Source organism: Perognathus longimembris, chromosome 28 (assembly GCF_023159225.1).
Source record: "Perognathus longimembris pacificus isolate PPM17 chromosome 28, ASM2315922v1, whole genome shotgun sequence".
Taxonomy (NCBI): domain Eukaryota; kingdom Metazoa; phylum Chordata; class Mammalia; order Rodentia; family Heteromyidae; genus Perognathus; species Perognathus longimembris.
Window position 1 is genome coordinate 31,333,057 of NC_063188.1, and position 23,784 is coordinate 31,356,840.

General features: G+C 40.8%; 1 protein-coding gene across 3 annotated transcripts in view; it reads right to left on the minus strand.

Moving 5' to 3' along the window:
• Pak3 (p21 (RAC1) activated kinase 3) overlaps positions 1–22,431 on the minus strand; it is a 112,014-nt gene extending 89,583 nt beyond the window's left edge. Inside the window, exon 1 of one of the 3 annotated variants that reach the window (XM_048335765.1) lies at positions 22,284–22,431. The gene's annotated coding sequence lies outside the window, so the exon portion shown is untranslated. Of the gene's footprint in view, positions 1–3,253; positions 3,381–15,856; positions 15,992–22,283 lie in introns of those variants that run through there. The other 2 variants (XM_048335763.1, XM_048335764.1) reach the window with 2 other exon arrangements.
• Positions 22,432–23,784: the final 1,353 nt, after the last annotated feature.

Sequence of the window (23,784 nt, forward strand, 5' to 3'; positions counted from 1 at the left end):
ACTCAATCAAAACACTGTTTATCTTTAAAGTTTAACTGTTGTTGTTCCCTTCCACAACAGAAAGGACACTTGCCATTGAGGGGCACATTAGATCTCGCATAGAACAATTGTTTCACTCCTAGAAATAGACTCTTACCAGCATGGAGAAACAGTTAAAACTAATTCATCACCAGCAGCAATTAATATCTGTGCACATGCTGATTTCATGTTTACCTATTAGTTTTCTTTAGAGGTACTGAAGAGAATTCGAATTGTTTTGGTGCATGTTATGTAGTTTCAAACAAGGTCTTGGGACCTAATGTAGCTTATGAATGCTCTTTAATTGCATTTGAAATTTGTCTTCAATTAAAAAAAAAACATCTTGTTACATGATAACCAAGAAGCCTAAACATCCCTTTTCCAGAACACGATAAAACTCCCTTTCTTTCCTACCTTTCTTTTCTCTCTCCATCAAGGCTCATGTACACGTGTCAGAACTTATGTACACAAATGAATACATGAACATAGACACACACACACACACACACACACACACACACACACACTCCTTCACTGACTTGACCTTTAACAAGAATTTTACTGCAAAGTACTTTAAAGTAAAACTAATATTGGAAGTAGGAAGATCTCAAGTTCTAGGCCACTCTCCAAACACAAACAAATGAGGTAGGGGAGTGGGGCTTACGTAGTAGAGCACTTGCCTGGCATGCAGAAGGCCCTGGGTTCAATCCCCACTACTAAAAAAGATGCATGACAAATGTAGACAAAATAAATAGGAATGCTAAACAATTGGCATTATTCTTTCAGTCCTCCAAAATATATTCTCTCAGTCAATATACTGTCAAACTAAATACTCAGAGACTGCTCAATAAACACAAAAGAGAAGCCATAGATTTTTATAGATCAGGAAAGAAGGTGAAAGAAAAGGTGAAAGTCAACTATATCCTAGTTAATGCGACCAAAATTCCTAAGATAGTATTTGTTGAATAGAATGCAACCAAAACTGCTTATTGTGACCATTAGCTACAGGTGCTCTACATGTGCAGAAGATAGGAATCTGGAAATCCTGGTCTTACAACTTACAAGGCCATCTATTAAACCACTAGCAAGTGAAATAAATATTTTCATTAGATCTCATACCTTCAAAGACACATACAGAAACAAAGACATGTCTATATTATTCTGTGTGCTTCCAAAACCTGTGACTATTTCTGAGTGAAAAACTAATTACTGCCTTCATTTCAAAAACAAAAGCCCAGCTACTATCACCATCTAATGAACCAAGAGGTGAAAACTCTAAAGCCACAGCAACACAAAGTTGTTATCACAAATTGATGAGCACAACATCATTGTTTATTATCCTTTTCATATAAAACTGAGGGATCTCACACAGGACTGGGATGTAGGCTAGAGAAAATATCCACAATGAGCTTACTAATATTGCTAATTTCTAGCATCTGGAGATTCTTTTTTGGCAGGAGAGGTGTAATAGTTTGAAACAAGAATTAGATATTTGCATTAGAATTAAATGTTTAATGATAGCTTTTATACTTCAAACATTAAGTAAATACAAAATTAATGTCAACTTATCTCTCTCTGGACAATAGTATCAACGTTGAGATGTTCCTTGGATAGGAGGACCAGGTTGCCACCTTTACTAGAAAAATGTTATCTGTACTGAATTGATGGTAGAAAAAGAGATTGTAGATTTGAAATACTGGCATTTTCTGGATTTCTTTGTATTCTAAAGCACATATTTTCACAATGGTTAGTTTTCAGGTATAGACTTGACTGGGAAACAAACTATGCTCTGCTTGCCTATGGTGACATCAAACATATGTTTTCTTGGATGCATTATTAGCAGTGAACCACCCAGCTCAGTCAATTATGATAAATAATCTAAGAAATGTAGAAAACATTTTAAAAGTTGCTATAAAAATAAGAAAAGAAAAAGGGAAGGAAAGAAGAATCATCTAACTCTCTACTAAAGGAATAATACTTTTATTGTGCATTGCTCTGCATTAACACAGCAACTTGGGTGATGAGAAGCAGGGAGAGTCCAGTCAAGAATTCAGTATATATCCTACAAAATTAAGAAAAGTGAGAGAAAGGATAAGTTGTGAGGAATGTGTGAGCAGGTTAAAAAGGGGTGACAGTGATCAACATGTATTGTATTTACATGCAAATTTGTAGGATAGCAACTCCTTTGTACAAATACTTAAAGGTAATAAAAATGCAGGGAGGAAGGGGGTCTCACAATTTTGACAAGAAATGTACTCACTATCTAATGTACATATCTGTAGCCCCTTGAAAATAAAATTGAATTTAAAAATAAGAAAACACAGAAACTTGAATTTTAATATTTCTAGACACTTTCCCAAATATTAATTTGCATAACAGGGAATGTTAAACGGGAATTTTACAGGAAGAATGAATTAATTCTGTGTCTCTCAGAAGCTCTAAGAGTACACATCACTCACAAAATAATCCTATAGCTTGTCAGATAGACTCCACTTAGTATTTTCATCATCTTGTCAAATTGCACACAATAATTGTACATGTCATTTCGCTTACTATATCATAAGCCTCTTAAGCATAAGAGACTCCCTCATCATACCTGCATACTTTCATACTACATAGTACAATATCTTCTTTTCAATAGGCATTATACTTGAGGTGATTAAACAGAGCCCTATACAATCCATGCATTTGTTTTAGTTATAAGGTTTTTTGTTTAATCATGTTACATAAGCCTACATGTGTACTTATACCAGATCTGAGCTAAGACTCTTTGAAAATACCAGAACTAGTGTAATTGCAAAGCAACTGAGCATCATTTAAATGTCAGCTAACATCTAGTTACAAAAATCTCATTGTTAAAATATATGGCTTTGCAATAACTAAAGAGCATCCATGCCTTGCTCTTATTTGAACCTGACATCAGTATCATGAAGAAGGGATTACCATCTCTATTTCTCACATAAGAAATTTACAAAACATATAAATTAAGTGATCTGCCTAGAGTCACAAAATAAGTTAAAGAATTGCGATTAGAATACCTTAAACTTCTGCACTCTGGCAAATTCTTTTTCAACTACATACTATGCAAATATAACATATATGAAAGTAAACACATAAACACACATTTTCCCCATATACATTTAGCTTTTGAAGATAGTCATAAATAGTATACACTGATAGTGATAAATAGTATAGCTTTTTTCATTTCAACCCACTGCAGGCTAGTAGTACTTACTGATTTCAATTGCTTTTTCCATCCAAAGGCCCAAGGTTGGGTGGTTTACTGACAGAACTTCAAAAGGTTGTGTTGGCTGGTTGTGCCAATTCTTAGGTGAACTTGTTTTGGGGCTTGCCTCTTCTGGGGCATTCATCAAGAGAACTCTGCTATCAGAGACATGGGTGTGCTGTTTCAAAGAGCCTCGCCAGGGAGATAGCATTACAGAGTGTAATGGAGGGAAGCCATTTCTAAGATCACTTGATCAGGAGGAGCTGAGCTACTTGTTAGGCAGGAAATTTGCAAAAGCAGCCGGACAAGCAAGGGAGTCTCTGGCTCTTTTTACAGCTGCCTAGTTTCAGTCTTAGATTATGCAAGAGATAGCTCACCGCTGATATACATACAAGCATACTCACATGGAATACATTCATGTTCTGTCTCATTCACACAAGCAAATGAGGTTGATTTTTCTGCTAACACTTTTTACAAGTGAATTCCATTGTTTCCAGTGAAAACCTGATATCATTTGAGTCCCAAAAGCCAGCATATTATAGTTCCAAATTTCAAGGTCTGGTGGCAAATAAGAAAAGTGATAATATACCACCATATTCCAGATCTCATATACTGTATGTTGTATGAGGAATGAATAGGGTTTTTTTTTTTGAATGAATTCTTCAGCTTCTAAATATATGAGTACCATACAACCTAACCTAGTAATAAAATACTTTCATGTTTTCAAATAGAGAACACAAGATCCTTGGAAACATTCAGATGGAATAAATTAGATGCAGACTAGGATCCCACTTCAACAGAGTCTGATAAACCAAAGTATTCAGTCTTTGGAGTTCTTGCTGCTCTTTGTTACTATGTATGGATTATAACCATACCATTCCCTTAGCCACCCAAGTTAAACTATCGACACATTTCCTCCAATTTGAGCTTAGAAATTCAGTTCTTGCTACATTTCGATTTATGAATTAGTTTATCATACTAGCTTCTTATTCTGTTCCCGGATCAGCATTCCACAGGGAAGGTATCCATGGTATATTCAAAGAAAAGAGCTACATGAAGACAAATGAGGGGTGATATTATTTCTAAACTAGAAACATCAAATTGAACAGAACTCTCACATGTCTCATAAAAAACTGCCTTTATTTTGCCATATACGGTGGACAACTAATTTTTGCTCATATAAAATGAAGCAACGTTTCCTCAAGTTTCTGTTCCTTAGCCAGAATAAACAGCATGGTTCAAGTAATACATAGTAAGAAAATGATTGAAAAATAAAACAGTCTGTGCTAGGAGGTAAATATCAGCAGAAGAGTGAGGGAAAATGGAGCGGCAAACATTGGTGTATATTGTTGAAGTACTATATCTACATTTTTCATATAGATATGAAAATAGAACAAAAAAACTTGTTGAAATTATTTTAAGAGGAAGGAGAGGGTAAAGGAGAGTGACAGATGGAGAGAGTTTGATAGTGTACATTTTATGTATATACAGAAAATGCCACAATGAGATTTCCCACTTTTACAACTAACGTATATTAACAGAAAGTCTTAACACTCAACTGCTGGTAGTTCAGTATTATAATCCTATTGCAATCTCAGGGCGCTGAGATCTGAAGAATTGTGATTCAAGGACAGATTGGGCATAAAAGTTTGCTAGACGCTATCTTCATAATGACTAATTAAAATTAAAGTTGGAGGCATGGGTCAAATGGTAGAGTGGCAGCCAGCCTAATCAAGCACAACCCCTAATATTACAAAAAAAAGTCTTTAATAAAAGGAATGGAAAAAATTCTATTTCCAAATTTTAAAAGAACTGAGAATGTATTTTGGCATCTTATTAAAGTTAAGGAAATGGGAAATATCTACCTTTGAAAGAGTCTGTCTCTGTCTGTCCAAGCCCTTTCCCTCCTCTTTCCCCTCCCCTTCCCACTCCTTTTTGGAAGCCAAGAGAACACCAACTCCCTCTCGGCCTCACCTCAAGAACAAAGCAATGGAGTCAGCCAACTATGGACAAAAACCTTTGAAACAGACTAAATCTTTGCACCCTTAACAAAAGGTTTCCTTGAAATGCTGCAGAAAGAACAGTAAGTGACAAGACCTACTTTCCACCTATCCCACTACACAAATGGTTAGGGATAAACATCTAGGTGGCCATAGCCCTACTTATAAAAATTCCTCAACTCTGACATCTATCAAAGGCAAATATTTTGTTATAAAGAGAACTGGCCATAGGTATGAGAAAAGCTCATAATCCACTCAAAGTAATTTTCTAGAAACAGAAAGCCTGATTTGAAAGATAATCTTACAATTGAGTATGCTGACTTCTCCGTGGCCTTCTGGCCAAGTCACACAAGCTCTTCATTTGGAAGTTGTTGGATCCACAAAGTATCATGGTCCCCTTGCTCTTGTACTACTTGGTTACAGCTCCCACTGACCACTTATAGAAGGTATGACTAATGATTGGTTCTGGCTACTATAGACACATACCCAAGTACACAATTAAAAAAAAAGACTGCTCTGTAGCTATGTCTCTCTGTGTCCCTGGAAGTACCCCCAAGCTGAGATAACAGGGCATGGTCCCCTTGCTCTTGTACTACTTGGTTACAGCTCCCACTGACCACTTATAGAAGGTATGACTAATGATTGGTTCTGGCTACTATAGACACATACCCAAGTACACAATTAAAAAAAAAGACTGCTCTGTAGCTATGTCTCTCTGTGTCCCTGGAAGTACCCCCAAGCTGAGATAACAGGGCCTAAACCTTCACCTTATGGAAAGGAATATGTGATACTCTGGGAAGAAAATCGCAGATAATATAGAGGCATGTTTTTGTGTAAGGAGCTAGAGTCAAGAAGACCTGACAGGTAATCAGTGGTTTCCAAATTAGTCCTCTGGAATCTGAATTGTGTCCTAGAACACATTGAGACAAAAATATTGGAGGGAGAGAGAGAGAGGGAATTGTGTTTATAAAATGATGTTATTCATCTCAAATGTTATTATTCTTTAAATCTATGGATTGGTAAATCGAAGAGCTTGGTAAATTTCCTGTCACTACAATCCCAATCATGTCAACCAGCTACTAGCTAGTATCACTTAGGTATGCCCTACTCTCTTAGGAGTGGCTTACTACTAAATATCAATATGTTATAGACATACAAAAACATTGCCTTTTATATCCTTGTTGATTATTAGTTAATTTTAGTTCAAAGAATCCTGAAACCAAAATGGAGACATACTACTGTTTGAGAAGTCTGATGATACGATCTATTATTAAGGCTTCTTAAACATCCATCTGTGTGTATACTCATCTCTCAAACAACACACCTTTATTATTTCTCATGTTCCAGGCACCATGAAAGGTGATAGGCATAAGGAAATAAATAAGTGCCTATCCCCGAGTAATGTTACACACTCAATCAGATGGTTTCATCTGAGGCTGCATATTAAATATAAAATGTATACCAGATATGCAGTCCAAAAGACAACTATAAGCCAGATGCCAGTGACTCAGATCTGTAATCCTAGATACTCAGGAGGCTGAGATCAGAGGACTTCAGTTCAAAGTCTGCCTAGGAAAGAAAGTCTATGATACTCTTCTCTCCAATTAACCACCAAAACAACAACAACAACAAAAAAAAAAAAACAGTGGAGCTGTGGCTTGAGTGGTATAGTATGAGCCTTGAGAGGAAAAGCTCAGGGACAGTGGCCAAGCCCTAAATTCAAGCCCTAAGCTAGAACACACACACACACACACACACACACACACACACACACACACAGAGTGAAATACAACTACAAACAAGTAATGGTTACTCAAACTGCAAAATGAAGGATATTTAATAAAACTGGAGCTATATGACTTAAAAGAGGGTAAGAATTTCTTTTCTTTAGCTCAGTGTTTTCCTTTTATATTGAAAAAATCAGTGCCAATAATCATACAACCAGACATTACAAATGTGTGATACTGTTCCAAAAATATCACAGCCTTTTATATACCCATGCCACCAGTATTCATTTGTCAAAAGTATGGAATCTAGTGTAGGGAGTATAGAATAAAGATCAGTCCTGGCTTCAAACAGCTACTGTCAAGATGGAGCCCAGGTAAACATGAGATGCCTTGGAAGAATAGAGTATGAAGTGTAACTAATGTTCCCAGTGTATCAGCAGGACTTGAAATGTAGAAAGCCGTAGGTTGTCATAAGGTATTCATAGTCAATAATACATTCTAATAAATGAATACTCTCAAGCATGCAAAATTAGGTTTCTTGGCCAAAGGCATCTGTTTCTGCTGAACTAAGTGATGTTACTGCTGCATAAGGAAGAAAACAGATCTCAAACCCACAGAAGTAACATGCACAAGGCTAACAGCCAGGACACTAACACCTGATGAACTACAAAAGGAAAAGCTTGGTAGATTGTGACAGACAAACATTTCTTGACATGTAAACGCGCGCACATGCACACACACACACACACACACACACACACAACTTCTTTGGGCAAATGTATGAGGAATATAATGATTGGAAAAAACTATGCTTTTATGTCACATTTCAGAAACAAATTATAACTTGTTATATGGGCTTAATCTGGGAGGTTGATTTTTAGTCACTGGATATTTTTGGTTTGTTTGTTCCTTGAAACAAGGTCTTACTATTCAGTTCAACTTTCCTTGGAATTTACTAAATAACTCAGGATGGCATTGAACTTACAAATATCTTGTCTCAACCCTCTGCATGGTAGTAAGTCTCTTATAAACCTCCAAAGAAATGCCTTTCGTAAATAATTAAAGCATAATTCCAAGTCTACTTGTAGATTATTCTGTAAGGTTTAGAAAATCATTGGCCTTTCATAAATCTATTAATTAATTATTTATACTATGTCCAAGGTAGTCAGAAGACATTCAGAAGGACAACTAATGCTGCCTAGAGGTGTCAGAGGACATGCCATTTGAGTAGGGTACTAAAGGATGAATAGCAGTTTACCAGGATGTAGGAGGAGAGACGAACAAGAAATAGTACCTGTCCTTGAAGTGACTTAAAACGTAATGGGTGTGTCTGCATGACAGCCCTGTGCAAAGATGAAACAGGTTGTTACTGAAGAAGGAGAGAGGGGAAGGGGGGAAAGGTGAAAGGGAGAGGGAGAGAGGGGTAGGGGTGTGAGAGGAAGAGGGAGAGAGACTCTCAACAGCCTACAAAAGGAAGCTTCACATTAAGAACAAGTGATCAAATAATGGGAAAGACAGGTTTTAGACACAGAAAGTGAGAGTTTAGGCTCAGAGGAGAGTAGAGACCAAGAAGAGAGTGGGAATCAACTAGAACCAAATTAAAATTGATGCTTTTCTATGGGTTTTATGCTGGGATAGTAGGATTAGCATTTCATTTTAGAAGTACTATTCAAGTGACAATATAGCAGATATATAAGGTTGAAGAAAAGGGATTGTTTTCCAGATAACAAAAAGGGAATCATTTTTAAAGTGTGACAGTAAGGAAATGAGAAAAAAGGGCAACATGGAAAAAAAGACAAGTGAAGACTTTAAGACAGGACTTTATTTTGGACATTGACTAAGACAACCTGGATGCAAGGCCCAATGGAATTAGCTAGTTTGAGGACTTAAATTGAACTCAAAGTAGAAATGTATTTCTATCATAAATAGGTCCAGAGAAATATGGAAGGCCTACTATTTTGTTTTGTTTTGTTTTGTTTTCAGCCGTTAGCTTGTGTTTGGAAGACCAAATAAAACTATCTTGGTTTCTGTAGATGTGAAATGAAAATAACCAAGTAGTTTAGAGTACTGATGGAAAACAATCAATTTGGTATGTTGATGATATAATGTCACTCATGTTGGAGGTTCCTCATATTAGTAGCCATTGAGCCACCTGTAATAACTGTACTCTCAAGAGAATAATGATAAATTATTCTAGTGTCTTTTGAACAATGAGATGTCCATTGTAATGAGTTCTATAGGAAAATTCATGTAAAATTTATAAGACTCTACCAAGAAATAATTGTGATTCTACCAAGACTAAACACTTGTAAATATACCTCAAATACATAACTTGTATGAACTTATATGAGAGAATTCACAAAGACGAAAGAATAAAAGAGTGACAACCAACGAATCTCTTAAAAACTAAATTGGGAATATATAGTGGATAGCAAGAAAAATAATTAAGCATTTTGTCCCTAAAAGGCATAAACTATATATAGCAATTAAAGAGCTGACAGAGATATTACATGTGGCAGGAAAAAACATATCTGTAGCTCTGTCTATTCTCAGGAGAGATAACAAGATTAAGACAGTAAATACAATTGAAGCACAGTTCTGACACATTCCTTTGGGATGATGGAGTTATTCTAAGATGAACTGGACACATAGGCTAAACATTTAATTTGAAGGCCACCAGCATAGGAGAATATGAAATTTCCCAGAAAGATGAGAGAATAGGAGTGAAGACCTATGGGGAAATGCCAGCACAGTTACTGAAAGATCGTCAGAGGCAGACTTCAGACCATCACAGAAATGAAGAGTGCTTCAAGTGTGTCATATCTAGAACTTGAGCTCAGGGCCTTCCACTAGGCACACTATCACTTGACCCACATCCCTAGCACTTTTGTATGTATTTTTCAGGGAGGGCATCACACTTTTTTTGCCAGTCCTGTGGCTTGAACTCGGGGCCTGGGCACTGTCCCTGAGCTCTTTTACTCTACCACTTGAGCTGCACCACCACTTCTGGCCTTTACTTTTTATGTAGTACTGAGGAATTGAACCAAGGGTTTCATGCATGCTAGGCAAGAACTCTACTGCTAAGCCACATTCCCAGTCCCCCTCCATAGTTTTTGAGACAATGTCTCACTGAATGACAAAAAAAGAGAAAGAAAATAATGACCATTTCTCATTCCTGTTTCAAAGCATACTGTTTTGAGGCCACATATGTTATACTATTGCAGCATTCTGGGCATTGAACAAGATACTCAGAAGCCCAGGTTTTAGCAAGTGTCAGTTCAAATAGCTTCTATTTTGTGTTTTTGTTGTTGTTGAACTCAAGGTCTTCCACTCTTGCTTGGCTTTCGTGCTCACAGCTGGCTCTTTGCCTCTTGAGCTACACCTTCAGTTGGTCAATCGCTCTTACTTCTAACTGCAGCCCCAGAAGGCTGTGCCAAGCGAAGATAAAAATATTCAGTGAGAAAGGCTGGCTGCTCATCCTACACTGTTTCTAATGAGCTACATGACCTTGAATATGCTGCTTGGCCAGTCTGAATTTGGTCAGCTAGAAGGGGAGACCATGTTACCAGAAGATTGTGAGGATCCAATGATCCACATGTAGAAACTTCTTCCAAATCATTTAAGACATTCTACCCACAGAAGATATTTGCCATTACTGCCATGGATTTCAGAAGCCTTAAATATTACCATCATTCACTAGATCTTATCATGAGAATAAGTCCACCACCTTGTTCCCAATTCCGCAGCAGCAAATGAAAGCACACTTCTAAGACTTCACGGGTTGCTTTTTGATGCTGGTACTGGGGCTTGAACTCACAGTTCGGTCACTGTCCCTTAGCTTTTTTGCCTAAGGCTGATGCTCTACCACTCAAACCACACCTCCACTTCTGGCTTCTTTGCTGGTTAATTGGAGATAGCAATCTCATGGACATTTCTGCCTGGGCTGCCTTCAAACAACAATCCTCAGATTCCCACCCTCCTGTATAACTAGGATTACAGGTGTGAGCCCCTAGTGCCTGGCTGAATCCATGGATTGTTAATCTTATTTTCACTCATCTTGTTTAGTGGGTATGAGCACTTAATAACTAAGCAGAAATGAAAGAAATAAAGAAAGTCAGGCAAGTCCTGTAAAAACCAGGTCTTTTGCTGCAATAGGCTGTACTCTATCCTATTGTCTTTGAAGGGAACTTTGAAAGGTTATGGCAAACAAAAATCATAGAATTTTCACTTGTTCACCACTTATCAAAGGCTATACAAGGTCCTAAATACATTCTAAAATTATTGTATCCTAATAATAACTTCAGGAGGTAGGCAACATGAGTGTCATTTCCATTTTAAAGATGAAGTCACTGACTCTTAAGAGAAATAAGTAATTACTGAAACAGTTACAGTGGCCAAATTGGGATACAAATGCTGGTCTTGGTGACTCCAGAGTTGGTCCTAATGCCTTTATCATAATGGAAAATAGGACATTCATATTTGAAGAGTATAAAATATCACAGAAATATAAGGGTGATCTCGTTTAGTGTTTCTTTCTTAATTCAAGTGAATTCAAAAAGGTGCATTCTTTTTTTCTTTCTGAAATTCAGTCAGTCCTAAAATTGTACCGCCTTTCGGTGACTTTCATATATCAACAAGAAACTATAAAATGTAAAACTTCCAGGTCATTTCACTAAAGCTATCTCTAGAAAAAAGTGATGGCTAACTAAAGTTTAATTCAATCACATTTTTCCTCTACTTTAGGCCCAGTGATAACTCTGCTACACAATCTTCCAGAAAGACAACCCAGGTGTGGGCTATGCAAGGTGTCTAGGAAGTTTACTTTGGTAAGTGACTTCTCTAAATCCTGACTGCAGTTCTCAACCACTTTATGTCCTTTATGTCCTTTGGAACCTGAAGACTATTGAGTTCTATGATAAAGATCACTGTGAAACAAGCTTCAAGAATGTGGCTTTGTGCTACTGTTTCAAGGTGACTTCATCTTTTCCACACAAATGAAAAGTCCCCAAGGGCAGAGTATGTGCCTTTCATCACATTGGAACTCCCTCTGTGTCTGACACAATGTGGGCCCATAAAACACCTTCAATCTGACCTGGCAATGCTGCTGGACTAGTAGCACAGAGAAGAGAAACACTGGATTTGTAATGACAACATGTTGCTGCCCACCTATCCCTTAGAGTTTCTCTCTCTCTCTCTCTCTCTCTCTCTCTCTCCCTCTCCCTCCCTCCCTCTTTCTCTCATTTTTTCTCTCTCTGCGTCCTTCCTTCTTTCCTTGCTCTGCCTGCTTGATTTCTTTTTCTATCTTTTTTCTGCCCATTTCCTTCTTCCTCTGGCTTTCTTTTTACTTTACTTATTTTCTTTCTTACTCTACCTACTTGCTTCCTTCCTTCTTCTTCTGCCTTTCTTTCTTTCTGTTCTCTTTTCCTTTCTTCTCTCTCTGCCTCCTCCCATCTTATCTCTTCTTTCCTTCCTTCCTTCTTTCCTTTCTTTCTTTCTCTCTTTCTCTGCTTCCTTCCTTCTTCCTCTGCCTGCTTTCTTTCTGTTCTTTCTTTTTCTTTCTTCTTTCTCTGTCTGCTTCCGTCCTTCCTGTCTTCTTTACTTCCTTCCATCCCTCCCTTCCCTTCTCCTTCCTTCCTTCCTGATTTCCTTAATTCCTTCCTTCCTTTCCTGTTGGTTTTGTTCTTTTTCCTTTTTTTTTCTGAGACAGGGTATCACTAAGAAGCACAGGCTGCCTTTGAGTTCCCTATATATAGCCCACAGATGAGCTTCCTATCTCTTCCTCCCATATGATGAGATGCCCTTTTAGCTTCTTAATTGGGTTTCACCATATATGTGTTGGGCCTAGCTTTCCACCAGTAGGACTCCTCACTAAGTAATATGATGCGGGTTTTACTATCCTTCTAATGTAATTGGTCAGAGAGGTGAATGATGTTCCAGCATGTGCTTCCTTCCCATGGCATATATCACCCATGTCAAGTGGTGGATTACACATGTTTTGCACTAACTTTTGCTCCAGGAAGACTCCAACAAGAAAGTCATACCCTGGGGAGGCTGTTACAAGATGGTGTCATGTTGCTAAGCCATTGGCACTACACAGCTGTTGGTTTCTCATCCACTGCTTCACTCCTGAATTATGCTTTTTTTTCACCATCTTGCAGGGAAATCTACAGTGCAAAGAAGTTCCTTCAGCTGGTCATTACCCATGCTCACACTGGAAATCTCTGGAAACTTGTTAGTAACAGCTGTTGAAATTTCAGTGGGAATGCATATGCACACTCATGGTTCAAGTGATTTTTAACATCCAGCTAGCTCATGCTTTTCTTTCCATTTCTTGAATCTCATGTCTGGATCTTAACAGAGAATTGAATAGATGTGTATATTTTAGAGGTGCCTGGCAGAAGCAGTGTATAATCCACAGGCAATTCCAGATCATAAACATATAACCCAAGGCATGCACCTTCACACAGAAAACTATTGAGTATATGAGGAAATATATTTTTCCTTTCCTCCATCTCTTGGGGAGATATCAGGTGCCAAGTGAAGGCACACACTTCTAGAAAATAAGCTCACCATCTAAAGAAAAAAAAGAAACTACGAGGAAAGGAAAGAAAACTTGAACTGTAGATTTGGGCTTTGTCTTTCTAATCCGAGACAAGAATTCTGCTCCTATCAGCTCTGGAAGGCTACCTTTCTCACTGGTACTCTGGAGGATCCAATACTCTTCCTTTGGTGAACGGTCATCCAAAATCTTTTTACATAGTGAGGAGAAGACTGGTAGCAAATACAAAAAAAATGAATGATGGCTGTGATTATGAAATATTACTGCAATAGAGTACATCACAATGTATACATTTTCAAGAAAGCAGATAACCATTGCAGTAGCAGTAGGGTCATGTGTAGGTATGGATGACTGTGAGCATGAGAACATAGACTCTGTACATGTTAATCCATGGAAACAGATGTGGGTTATAGTGTTGATTTTAGAGCAAGGATAGGTCAGTGTCAACTTGAGTAGGTTTCTATGTCATTATACCCACGTGAGTGTCTGGTAATTTACAGGAAAGCATATGACTGCACCTGTGTCAATGTAGGAAAGTGTATCAGTGTAAGTGAGAATGTGTCAAGGTGACTTGTCAGTGAGTGTATCAGTAATTGTCTGTCATGTATGGTATCAGTTATAATCTGAATGTAGCTACAGGAATTGACTGTTACAATGAGTGGTTGTGATCATGTGTGCAGTGTGTGTTTGTGAGAAAGAACACTGAACAGTAAGTACCACAATCACTTGGAAAGCAGGGAGAGTCTTCAGAAGATCATCTTCCATCAGAAAGACATTGCACATGTGTAGTTACAGGCCAGTTCCTTTGCTGCTCCTAACTTCAACTCAGCAGTGTTAACAAAACTTAACCGGAGCCAGTATCATTTGTAGAATCAAAACCACCAGCAGAAGTTATTAGAGAAAATATCTACCTTACAGAGTTACTGTTATAGCAAATAATGTTATTCAATTAAAGTGCCTAGTACTGAGCTGACAGCAGTAGCCAATAATTAAAAATTATTACAGTTGTCATAAAATACCCAGAAGACATCTTAGGGCTTGCTTCTTAATTTAGACATCCCTAATTGCCTTCTGTCAGTCAAAGTCTGTAGAGGATCCCCTACCAGAACATCTCCAGAAAGTTGAATGCATCAGTATCAGCAAGGTTGTAATTTCATACCTTCAATTCGATGGCTGAAACTCTGGAGCTTCCCTTTCATGAGAAGGCATCACAGAAACACCTGCTGCTTAGCTGCAGTTTTCCCTTGTCTCATCAGCCCAGGGTATGCTCAAAAGAGAATTGGACTGCATAGTCTTTGTTTTTCTTGCTGAATTTTTTTTTTGTTGGCTATCTTTGACTTGGGCCACAGAAAAGCTGTTGAAGTAGCTAACAAAGAGGTAGAGAGAGGACCAACTAGACAGGGGACAGCAGGCTACAAATAGGTAGTTGAACTGCAAATTATAGAAAGCCAGATGGAGGAGCCAAAACGGAAAGCTACAATGATTTCCTGAGAGACAAAAGAGACTGGTAGACTCTTAGAGAGGCAGGTGAAGAAGCCTGAAAGAACTGAAAAAGGAAGAGAGCCCTAATTTACATATCTTCTAGGGAACTGTCAAATACTTGTAAGAGAGACAGACCTGTAAGAGGTAGACGCTGCCACTGCTTACAGTCTAGCAAACCTGCCTAGATGGACAACACAAAAACTGTTCAAGAATTATTTAAGGCAGGAGAAAACCCTGGCATACTAAAGATTTGTGTTGTTGGGGAGCTAGAGGAGGAAATGTGCCCTTACCACTTGGTGGAATGGGAAGACAAAGAGAAGACTGAGAGACTGAGGAAGGTTTAAGCTATGCCTGCCAGGCCCAGAAGCAGGGGAAGATGAGGAAGGCGTACACTTTGAACAGGAATGTAAAATTAAGGTTATAGATCAGTAGAAATCATAGAAACTGATTAGAAGGTTTGTGTCATGTGGCTGAAATGCCATTTAAACATCAGAAGAGGAGGGAAAGAAATACAGCTTGGTGGGAAACTTTTTTTTTTCTCTGTTGTACTGAAAAGCTCTTAGATAATACTTGACATTTGCAAAGGACTTGGCAATGATAATTCTGTGGTTTCTCCTCATCTCAAAATGTAGGTCAATGCTGTCATTCTCATATTTGAAATGAGGGAAGTGAGACCAAAGGCAGCCATTCTAGGCCAAACTCACCCAGATAGTTGGGGTCATATACTTGATTCCTAGCAATGGAGGTCTATGCAGAGTAGTGGATATTGGGAGCCCAAATAGCAAGGCCGTATTTACCTGAATTTTGAAATCCCTGAGTCCCTGCCCTGGAATCCACTACTCACCTCACGCGGCCACCACTGCAGGACCTCACCACAGGTGGATGCTGCCCATGAGAAGGGGCCGGGTGGCTTCAGCTCCAAAGGATTCAGTGCTGCCCACACCAGCTGCCACAAGATGCAAGGATTCCGCGCTTCTTTCTTGGGGGAAACCTGCCAAGAAAAGTATTGAAGGGGAGAGGGAACCTTTTTCTCCACCTACTATTACTCCCTCATCCAACTCCCCAGACATGTCTATCATGTGCTTGCAAACATGTGTGTGCACATATGTGTGTCTGCACCCACACACAAGTGCATTTTGAAAAAAGCTCTTAAGAAAGCTAGAGAATCATAGAGACAGGAGGGTAAAAAGTTATTGGAACCTGCGAGTTAGGAGATCAGATTTACCACTTAAGACCTGCCTTTTATCACTTCTGCCTTTTGTCACTATAGGCCGATTTGCCATCAAATGCAAAAGACTTGTCTTAGTTATTTTGGATAAACACTAGAAAGGTTAAATTAGATAGATGTGAAAGTGTTAACCAATTTTTATAATGATGGATATATTTACATAATTATAGGAAGTAACAAAATTCAGCATAGAATAGTAAACAGAGGTGATAGCCAGGAGCCTCTGAGAATATCCGAGGTTCTGATGCCCTGACACTGTCATTCATTTCCTTTCATTCCTCAGTTCCAAATCTCCCCCTCTGTATCTTCTTTGCTTGCCACTAATCTCTTTCAATGGAGTTGGGAGATAAAGTCTGCCCCTGGAATTGCAATCTGTGTTCTCCATCATTTTACAGCTGCTAAGAGCAGGGTTTCTCTTAGTCTCTGTCTCTTTTTGACTCTGTCTCTGTCTCTCTCTCTGTAATTTAGTGCTCTAAATTGAACCCAAGGCCTAATGCATGCTAACAGTGCTACCACTGAGCTACATCCCCTGTCAGAGACAGGCTCTCTAATTTGCCCAGTTTCTGCCTTTTCTAACAATGACTTGAGCCTTTTACGGAAGGGGCCTATGTTCCCTTTCTAGGACTCCAAGTCTGCAGCCCCTATCCCATTTTCCCTTCTATTCCCCTCAACCAACAGTGTTCACACTCACAAAAAAGCAGTAACTACATGCTAATTCCAACTAGGTCACAATCCAGCCTACTGCCCCTTTTACTAGATGATACAAGAATGCACACAGTCCTAATCGAATGCAATGTATGGATAGATTGCTAAGGATACAAACAACAAATGAAAGTCTTAGGGGAGCAAGAAAGGCCCTGTGATGTCCAGTTCTCTTTCGTAAGTAAAAACACCACAGCATATTCAGGGTCTGCCTCTTGCTCTAGCATGTCTGTCCCCTAGCGTTCCTGCCATTCGCTGTGTACATACAGGCGCAAATGCACTCCAAGCAGCCTTTCCAAATCCCTCCCACTGCATCATTGAATGGTGCACCGCCCCATCCCTCTGCATGAGCTCACCCTGCAGTGGGAGAGGAAGGGCTGACAAAAATCCAGAGAGGGGCCCAGGATAAGGGGAGCACAGAGGTGGTCTCAATCAGCCCTCTGCCTTGGGGTAGGGGTAGAGTTCAGTGGTAGAACACTTGCCTATCAGGTGCAAAGCCCCATTCTCAGCACCTCAAAAAAAAAACAAACAAATGAACAAAAAGTCCCCTCACCATCCCTAAGGCTTGTTCAGGAAGCAGCATCCACTCATGGGAGTAGGGACCAGTGATAGAGGAAGTTGGGGCAGGATGGATGCACCATCCTATATGAACCAGGAATCCCCACATTTCTGAGCAAGCCCTAAAATTTTCCTTGAGCCTAGTTTTATTTCCCTTGAACTGCCCCATTTCCTATACTAGGCAGTAATAAATCTATGGCACCTTGGCTTGAACCCATCAACTGAGCAGCTTGAGCCAATACAATGCACCTGGCAGGACACAGTGTTCCAAGTGACCACCACACTTCACTTTGCCTGCTACGAGTATTCTGTGGCAAGCTGGAGGGAAGTGAGATCTGTATGTATACATACTGAGTCATGTATATTTATGCTGTCCTTGCATCATGTTGTATGCATGCAGAAGTATCTGTTGTCTTTCTATACCATGGTGTATGTATACTGAATCTACCATATTGGGTATATGTTTGGTGCTGTGCTCATATCACATTGTATATATTTATCATGTCAGTGTGCTATTATATATGTACTAGGTGTGCCTATTGTGTTGCACGTGGACTGAATCTCTATCATGCATGTGTATTTGCCATGTGTCCAATTTGTATTGTCTAATTGTATTTTATTTTATATTTGAAGTGTGTTGAGTGTTGTATGTCCATATTATAGTGTGTAGCTACATTGCCTTTCCATGTACCTGCATCTCAGCTTCCTATGGGAGACTGGGACAAACATAACATCAGTGTGCACATCTTTTACATAAGACTCACCCTTCTGGCTTTTGCATTTCAATTTCCTACCAAAATTCCTCTCTGAAAGCTCTGGTTGCAACTTTGGTGATGGATATTGAGGGAATCTATGTATCCCTACCAAAGGACTCCCCTGTGACAAGTGATTTGCTCAGCACTGAAGATTTCTGGGAAATGTGTTTGGCAACGTTTTGCAGGCCCAAAGAAAGAAAAAGCCTGGTGTAGGTGATGGGACAAATGGTCGCCTCTTTAAACCAAGGCATATTTGGGGATGACTTGGAGGGAAGTGGTAGTTGCCCACGTTTCCTTTGCAGGCTGGCTAGACAGTAACAGCTGCATGAGGCTACAACACACAGTGGGCCATGGGATGACAAAAGGGAGTTTGTCAGAGGCGTCTTCATTGTGGTCACTAGAGGGCACTGTTGTGCTATTAGCTATGATATGTAGGGTGTAGAATTCCAAACAGTCCATGGGGCTCAGAGGAAACTAGGGAAGAAAGACACCAAAGAAGAAAATTAACATGAAAAAAGAGGCCCTTTCTTTACTTTCAGCCCAAGCCCTTCCTGTTCTGAGACTGGTTTTGGAGTAAGAGCCATTACTGAGCTCGGTCTACAAATTCTATATTATATTGGGGTGAGGGGAGGATGGAATTAGGGGCCCAAGGAGATTCTCAGCTTGTGTTCCTCTTTTCTCTCCATTTACATTAAATTAAATTAAAGCTAAGAGAAATGTAATGCAAGTAGTAAGTTGTATTTTATATTGTTTCCTCCAGGAAGAAGTAGAATACAGAGATCTTTGGCTGTCTTCACTTTAAATGTCACCAACATCTCAGAGAACACCTTGTCTAACTCCTTCTTTTCAAAGACAAGGAAAGTGAGGTACAGAGAAAGCAGATACACACTGAGGTCAGAATATTGATTTCTGACTCCCAAGGTCATTCCACCCACAGCTTGTGGTCCTATAGATAAAAAATCTCCCTTCTCTGAATCTAGCCTCCTCCCACCTCACAGAAAAACCTTGCCTTCCCCTTTAACTATGTGGACTTAGGGTCATCTTGTTCCATTGCAGGACCATGCCTTTGGCATGGCTTCTACTGATAAATTGTTAATTGCTCCTCAGTCTTCCAGGTCCATTCCCCCATTTTGCTTACCACTCCCAGACCCAGCTGTATCTCTACAATCCCCTCCTTCCCCCCCCCCCCGCCATCATTGCATCCCCTGGGTGCAGCACAGATTGCCCTCAACCTGCAGATAATTGACCAAATGTGCAAATCAGACACAGATCTATTGCATTGATTAACATTTCCAATTAAACTCCTGGTTTAGGCTGTGTGTATTAGTGACTCAAGTAATCACCACATATGTAAATGCAAATGCCTTCTAAAGTAGCTGAGCCCAGTAGGAAGTGATGCATTTCTGGAGAAAATGGGAACAGACTGCTAGACCTGGAGGTTCATTTGGTTCTCTGGCACCCATAAGCAGTTTTTAAAATGTAAAGCTGTTGATGGAAGACTCATCTTCACACCTGAAATGGTGGACTTGAGTCCTGCACTTTGCTGTGTGCCCTTTCCTGCCCCCTGCTGGAGAAGTTGTATAGTGCCTACTTGGTCACTGAGTTCACCTGGCCCTGCCAAGGGAACTACCTACATCCTGGCAGGAGGGAAGGCTAGTAATAGATGAGACTTAAGCTGTACTACGGATGCCTGGACAGCTGCACACTTACCTTCTAGGATAGAGGTTTTCTGCCATGCCCAATGTATACAAGGACCCTGGGGTTCCTGGGAAGGATGACTTTTTTTTTTTTATGGGACTTCAGGACTGGAGCTAACCTATGCATGAAAAAGCATCCTTTCTGGGTCATTACTCATATATCATTGAGGTCTAGCACCTCAGTCCCCTGCTTACCAAGGAGGAAAGAGATGGTTATTGAGACTGCTGTGTGATAACTTCTCCTTCCTTTGGCCAAAGCTACTGGTCTCTGAACGAAGTGCTACAGATGGTAATGCTACAGATTTCCTAAACAGATTATCCCCTTATTTCTAAGTTAACCATAGCTGCTCAACTATCCAAACTTTCCTTCTCTCTGTGGAAATCAGGACTTTGGGCTCCTGGGTAAGATGTAGCTTTTCTTATGTTTCAGGATGGTCTAGCTTCTTCCTATCTCATCTCATCCTGCCTACCCTATCTGATTCTAGATCTGACAGTTTTTGCTTCCTTCACACTCTTTGCTCTAAGTGGGCTTAGTTTGCCCTCATACTAGCAGTGTCTGAAGGCAGCTAATATCCCTGCATGAGTTCTCATTTCCTTCATGCTTCACATTCATTCACTATTCACTCTTTACTAAGACCTCAGCAAATAAGTTTGCTCTATATATCATTTCCATCTCTGACTGAAAAAACATTCTCTACAACCTGTGAGAATGGTAAGCTAGTCAGAAGCTTCATAAGGTGTGGGGGCCCTTTGCATGTGCCTGTCTTGTAAGACCCACTTGTGTGTCAAGAAGCTGGAATGATCTGTTCTTTGACATGCAGCAGCCTCCCTGACCACCAGATAACTCCAACTTACCTCCCAGGGTCTTCCCAGGTTGTATCTTGCATAGGGATGGAGGGGTATGACATTTGTAACCAGAGAGAGAGATTTACAAGGCTTTCTTTTCAAGCCCCAGTCTAGTAATCATCCATATTAAGCCTTTTAACCCAAAGGTGCCCCTGGTTGGGAGCTTCAAGTGCCCAATTATAATTTTGCAAATGGCCCAGTAAAAACCACACTGACCTTTAGACCTCGCTCATCCCAGAACAGAGACACAGTGTTGTCACCAACAGGAATGGACCTCCTTCTGTTCCAACACCTCAAGCAGCCATACAGTTGGCCTGGACTTAAGTCTGCAAAACCATGGGGGGAGCAAGACTAACATAGCTAAAGGCTTCCCTCCGGAAAGCCATTTTTAAAAGCCAGCATGGCAACCACCCCCATCATGCTTTCCAAAGCCAAACCACTCACCCTCTTCCACAGACCACATAGCTTAGAAACCTCAAGTCTAGAATGTGGAACTGGATTCTGGAAGCTGAGAGTAACGCACACACACAGACACAGACACACACACACACACACACACACACACACACACACACACACACACACACACACACACACACACACACACACACACACCCCAAATAGAGCCTGTAATTTTCCCCTATGGTTTTCTCTTAGCAGGAACAATCTGTACCCCCATACTCTGGCCCCACCCCTCAAGCACCACCTAAGTGGGGGGGGGGGGGAGGAAAACTGTGAGAGCTACACTAACAATTTTCAGTTCACCCATTCATCCTTCCAGAGATAGGTCATAAACTAAGAGCAGACCTAAGGACCCCAGTCTCCAGACAAAGACAAGGGCCAAAAAAAGGGACTCCAGGCTTTCTAAAGGACCTTATTGCATCATTGCAATCCCCATAGGAGAAGAGTACCCCTGTCATTGCCTCAAAAAAATGGGTGGGGGAGGAATAAAGAAAAATTTTCTAAAGAGGTGAAGGCCCCAATTTCAGAAAATCGTCACTTTTTCTGTTTGCTCCAGTTGGGCTCCTCTGCTGCGGAGACGGCCACACCCCCTCCTTTTCTGAGGGGGGTGGGAGGATGCTGTCACCCACTACTGTGGCTGGGAGGGGGTGAAGGACGGTAGTTGAAGACTTACAGTCTGACGTAGCTTTCAGGGAAGATTTTTGCCTCCAAGGGCTCAAGCCCTCGTAAGCGAATGGAGGGCTTAAGCCTTAAGCAAAGGAACCCAGCCCTTCGGGAATAGCCGGGACACACCCACTTTTTGCAAACAGGAGATGAAGGAAACTGTGTGCTGGGTCTCCTAGCTAAGGGGGGAGGGGGGGAGGGCAGGCAGGAACCACGTAGGAGACTCGAGAATGGGGCACAGCAGGAGCGACAGGGGAAACAGGAAAGCCAGAACATCTGCCCAGTAGCCTCAAAACAGCTCCCAGCCGCCACCCTCCTCCCCCCAGGAGCCACCCGGGTGCCACAAGTCGCGGGATTTACCTGCCACGGTCCAGCCAGCCACTCTGCCAAGACCTTGCCTCTACCTCCAAGTGCTCCTGCTGGTGGAGCTGGGGACCCGCAGCCCCGTGGCTGCGGTCGCAGCCCGGGCCCAGCCTGCTCCCCCCGACTCTTCTCCTGCCTCAACACACTCGCCTGCTCCAAGAGAGAAAAAGCTTCTGCCCCCAATGCGAGATCCCAGATGGTTTGCTGCCACAGCTGCCCGCCCGCGATAGAGCCCCGGCTGGCTAGGCAACCGCTCCCCTGCCCTTCTCTACTATGACGTCACCTGGTCTCTGCACCGCACCTAGGCCAATCAGATGGTGAGCATAAAACTAAAATCACCATGAGTGGGCTACTGGGGACCAATCTTTTGTTTCCAGGCAGGAAGCGCCCAGGAAAGGGGGGGGATCACTGAAGGGGAGGGAACAAGGAAAGGGAAAGGGATGGAAACTTCTACACTGTCAAGATTGTCTAGAGGAAGGTGGGGCCATCAACAAAGATGCACCTGGTAGGAGGGACTGGACCCCAGGCATTTCATGTATATTCTTTACATGCAGCCCTCAATGGGCTTTCAGATATATTTTCAGGAGAGGAACTCCAACCAGCAAAAGGGGCAGACTTTATGGGGAAGAATGGTTTACATTTGGGACACCACCTGTCAGGCAAGCAGGTTACACTGAAAACTCAGAGGCGAATATAGCTATGGAATTCAGAGAGAAGAATACACAGGGAAACTATGATTCTGTACAGAAAACACACATTTCAAAACACGCAGCTTTGTACAAAGAAGTATTAAGCCTACTTAAAATTAACTGTGTGTGTATTAATTTCCCTAAAATATTCCTCTCCCTAGCCAGCCTTTTTCTAAACCCTTTCATGGTTTCTCTTGTCTTTTGATTTCTGCAGGTGTCCAAAGCTTTCTAAAATCTAACTTTAAAAGATGCCTTTTTATGCTAGGTACCGATGGCTCAAATCTGTAATTCTAGCTATTCAGGAGACTAAGAGTTCAATGTTCCAAGCCAGCCTGGGCAGGGAAGCCTTGAAACTCTTTTTTTTTTTTTTTTTGGCCAGTCCTGGGCCTTGGACTCAGGGCCTAAGCACTGTCCCTGGCTTCTTCCCGCTCAAGGCTAGCACTCTGCCACTTGAGCCACAGCGCCGCTTCTGGCCGTTTTCTGTATATGTGGTGCTGGGGAATCGAACCTAGGGCCTCGGGTATCCGAGGCAGGCACTCTTGCCACTAGGCTATATCCCCAGCCCCTTGAAACTCTTAACAGCAAAAAGATGGAAGTAAAGCTGTGGCTCAAGTGGTAGAGCATTAGCTTTGGGCAAAAACCAAAACCAAAACCAAAAAAAAAATCTCAAAGGCAGAGCTCAGGGACAGCACCCCCAGGAACAAAGTTCGAGCCACAAGACTGATTTCCAGGATTTAGCTAGATTATGAAAATGATGGCAAATCCCAGCAAGTAGACAATAAACTATCATTAAAAGTCTGACACTAAAA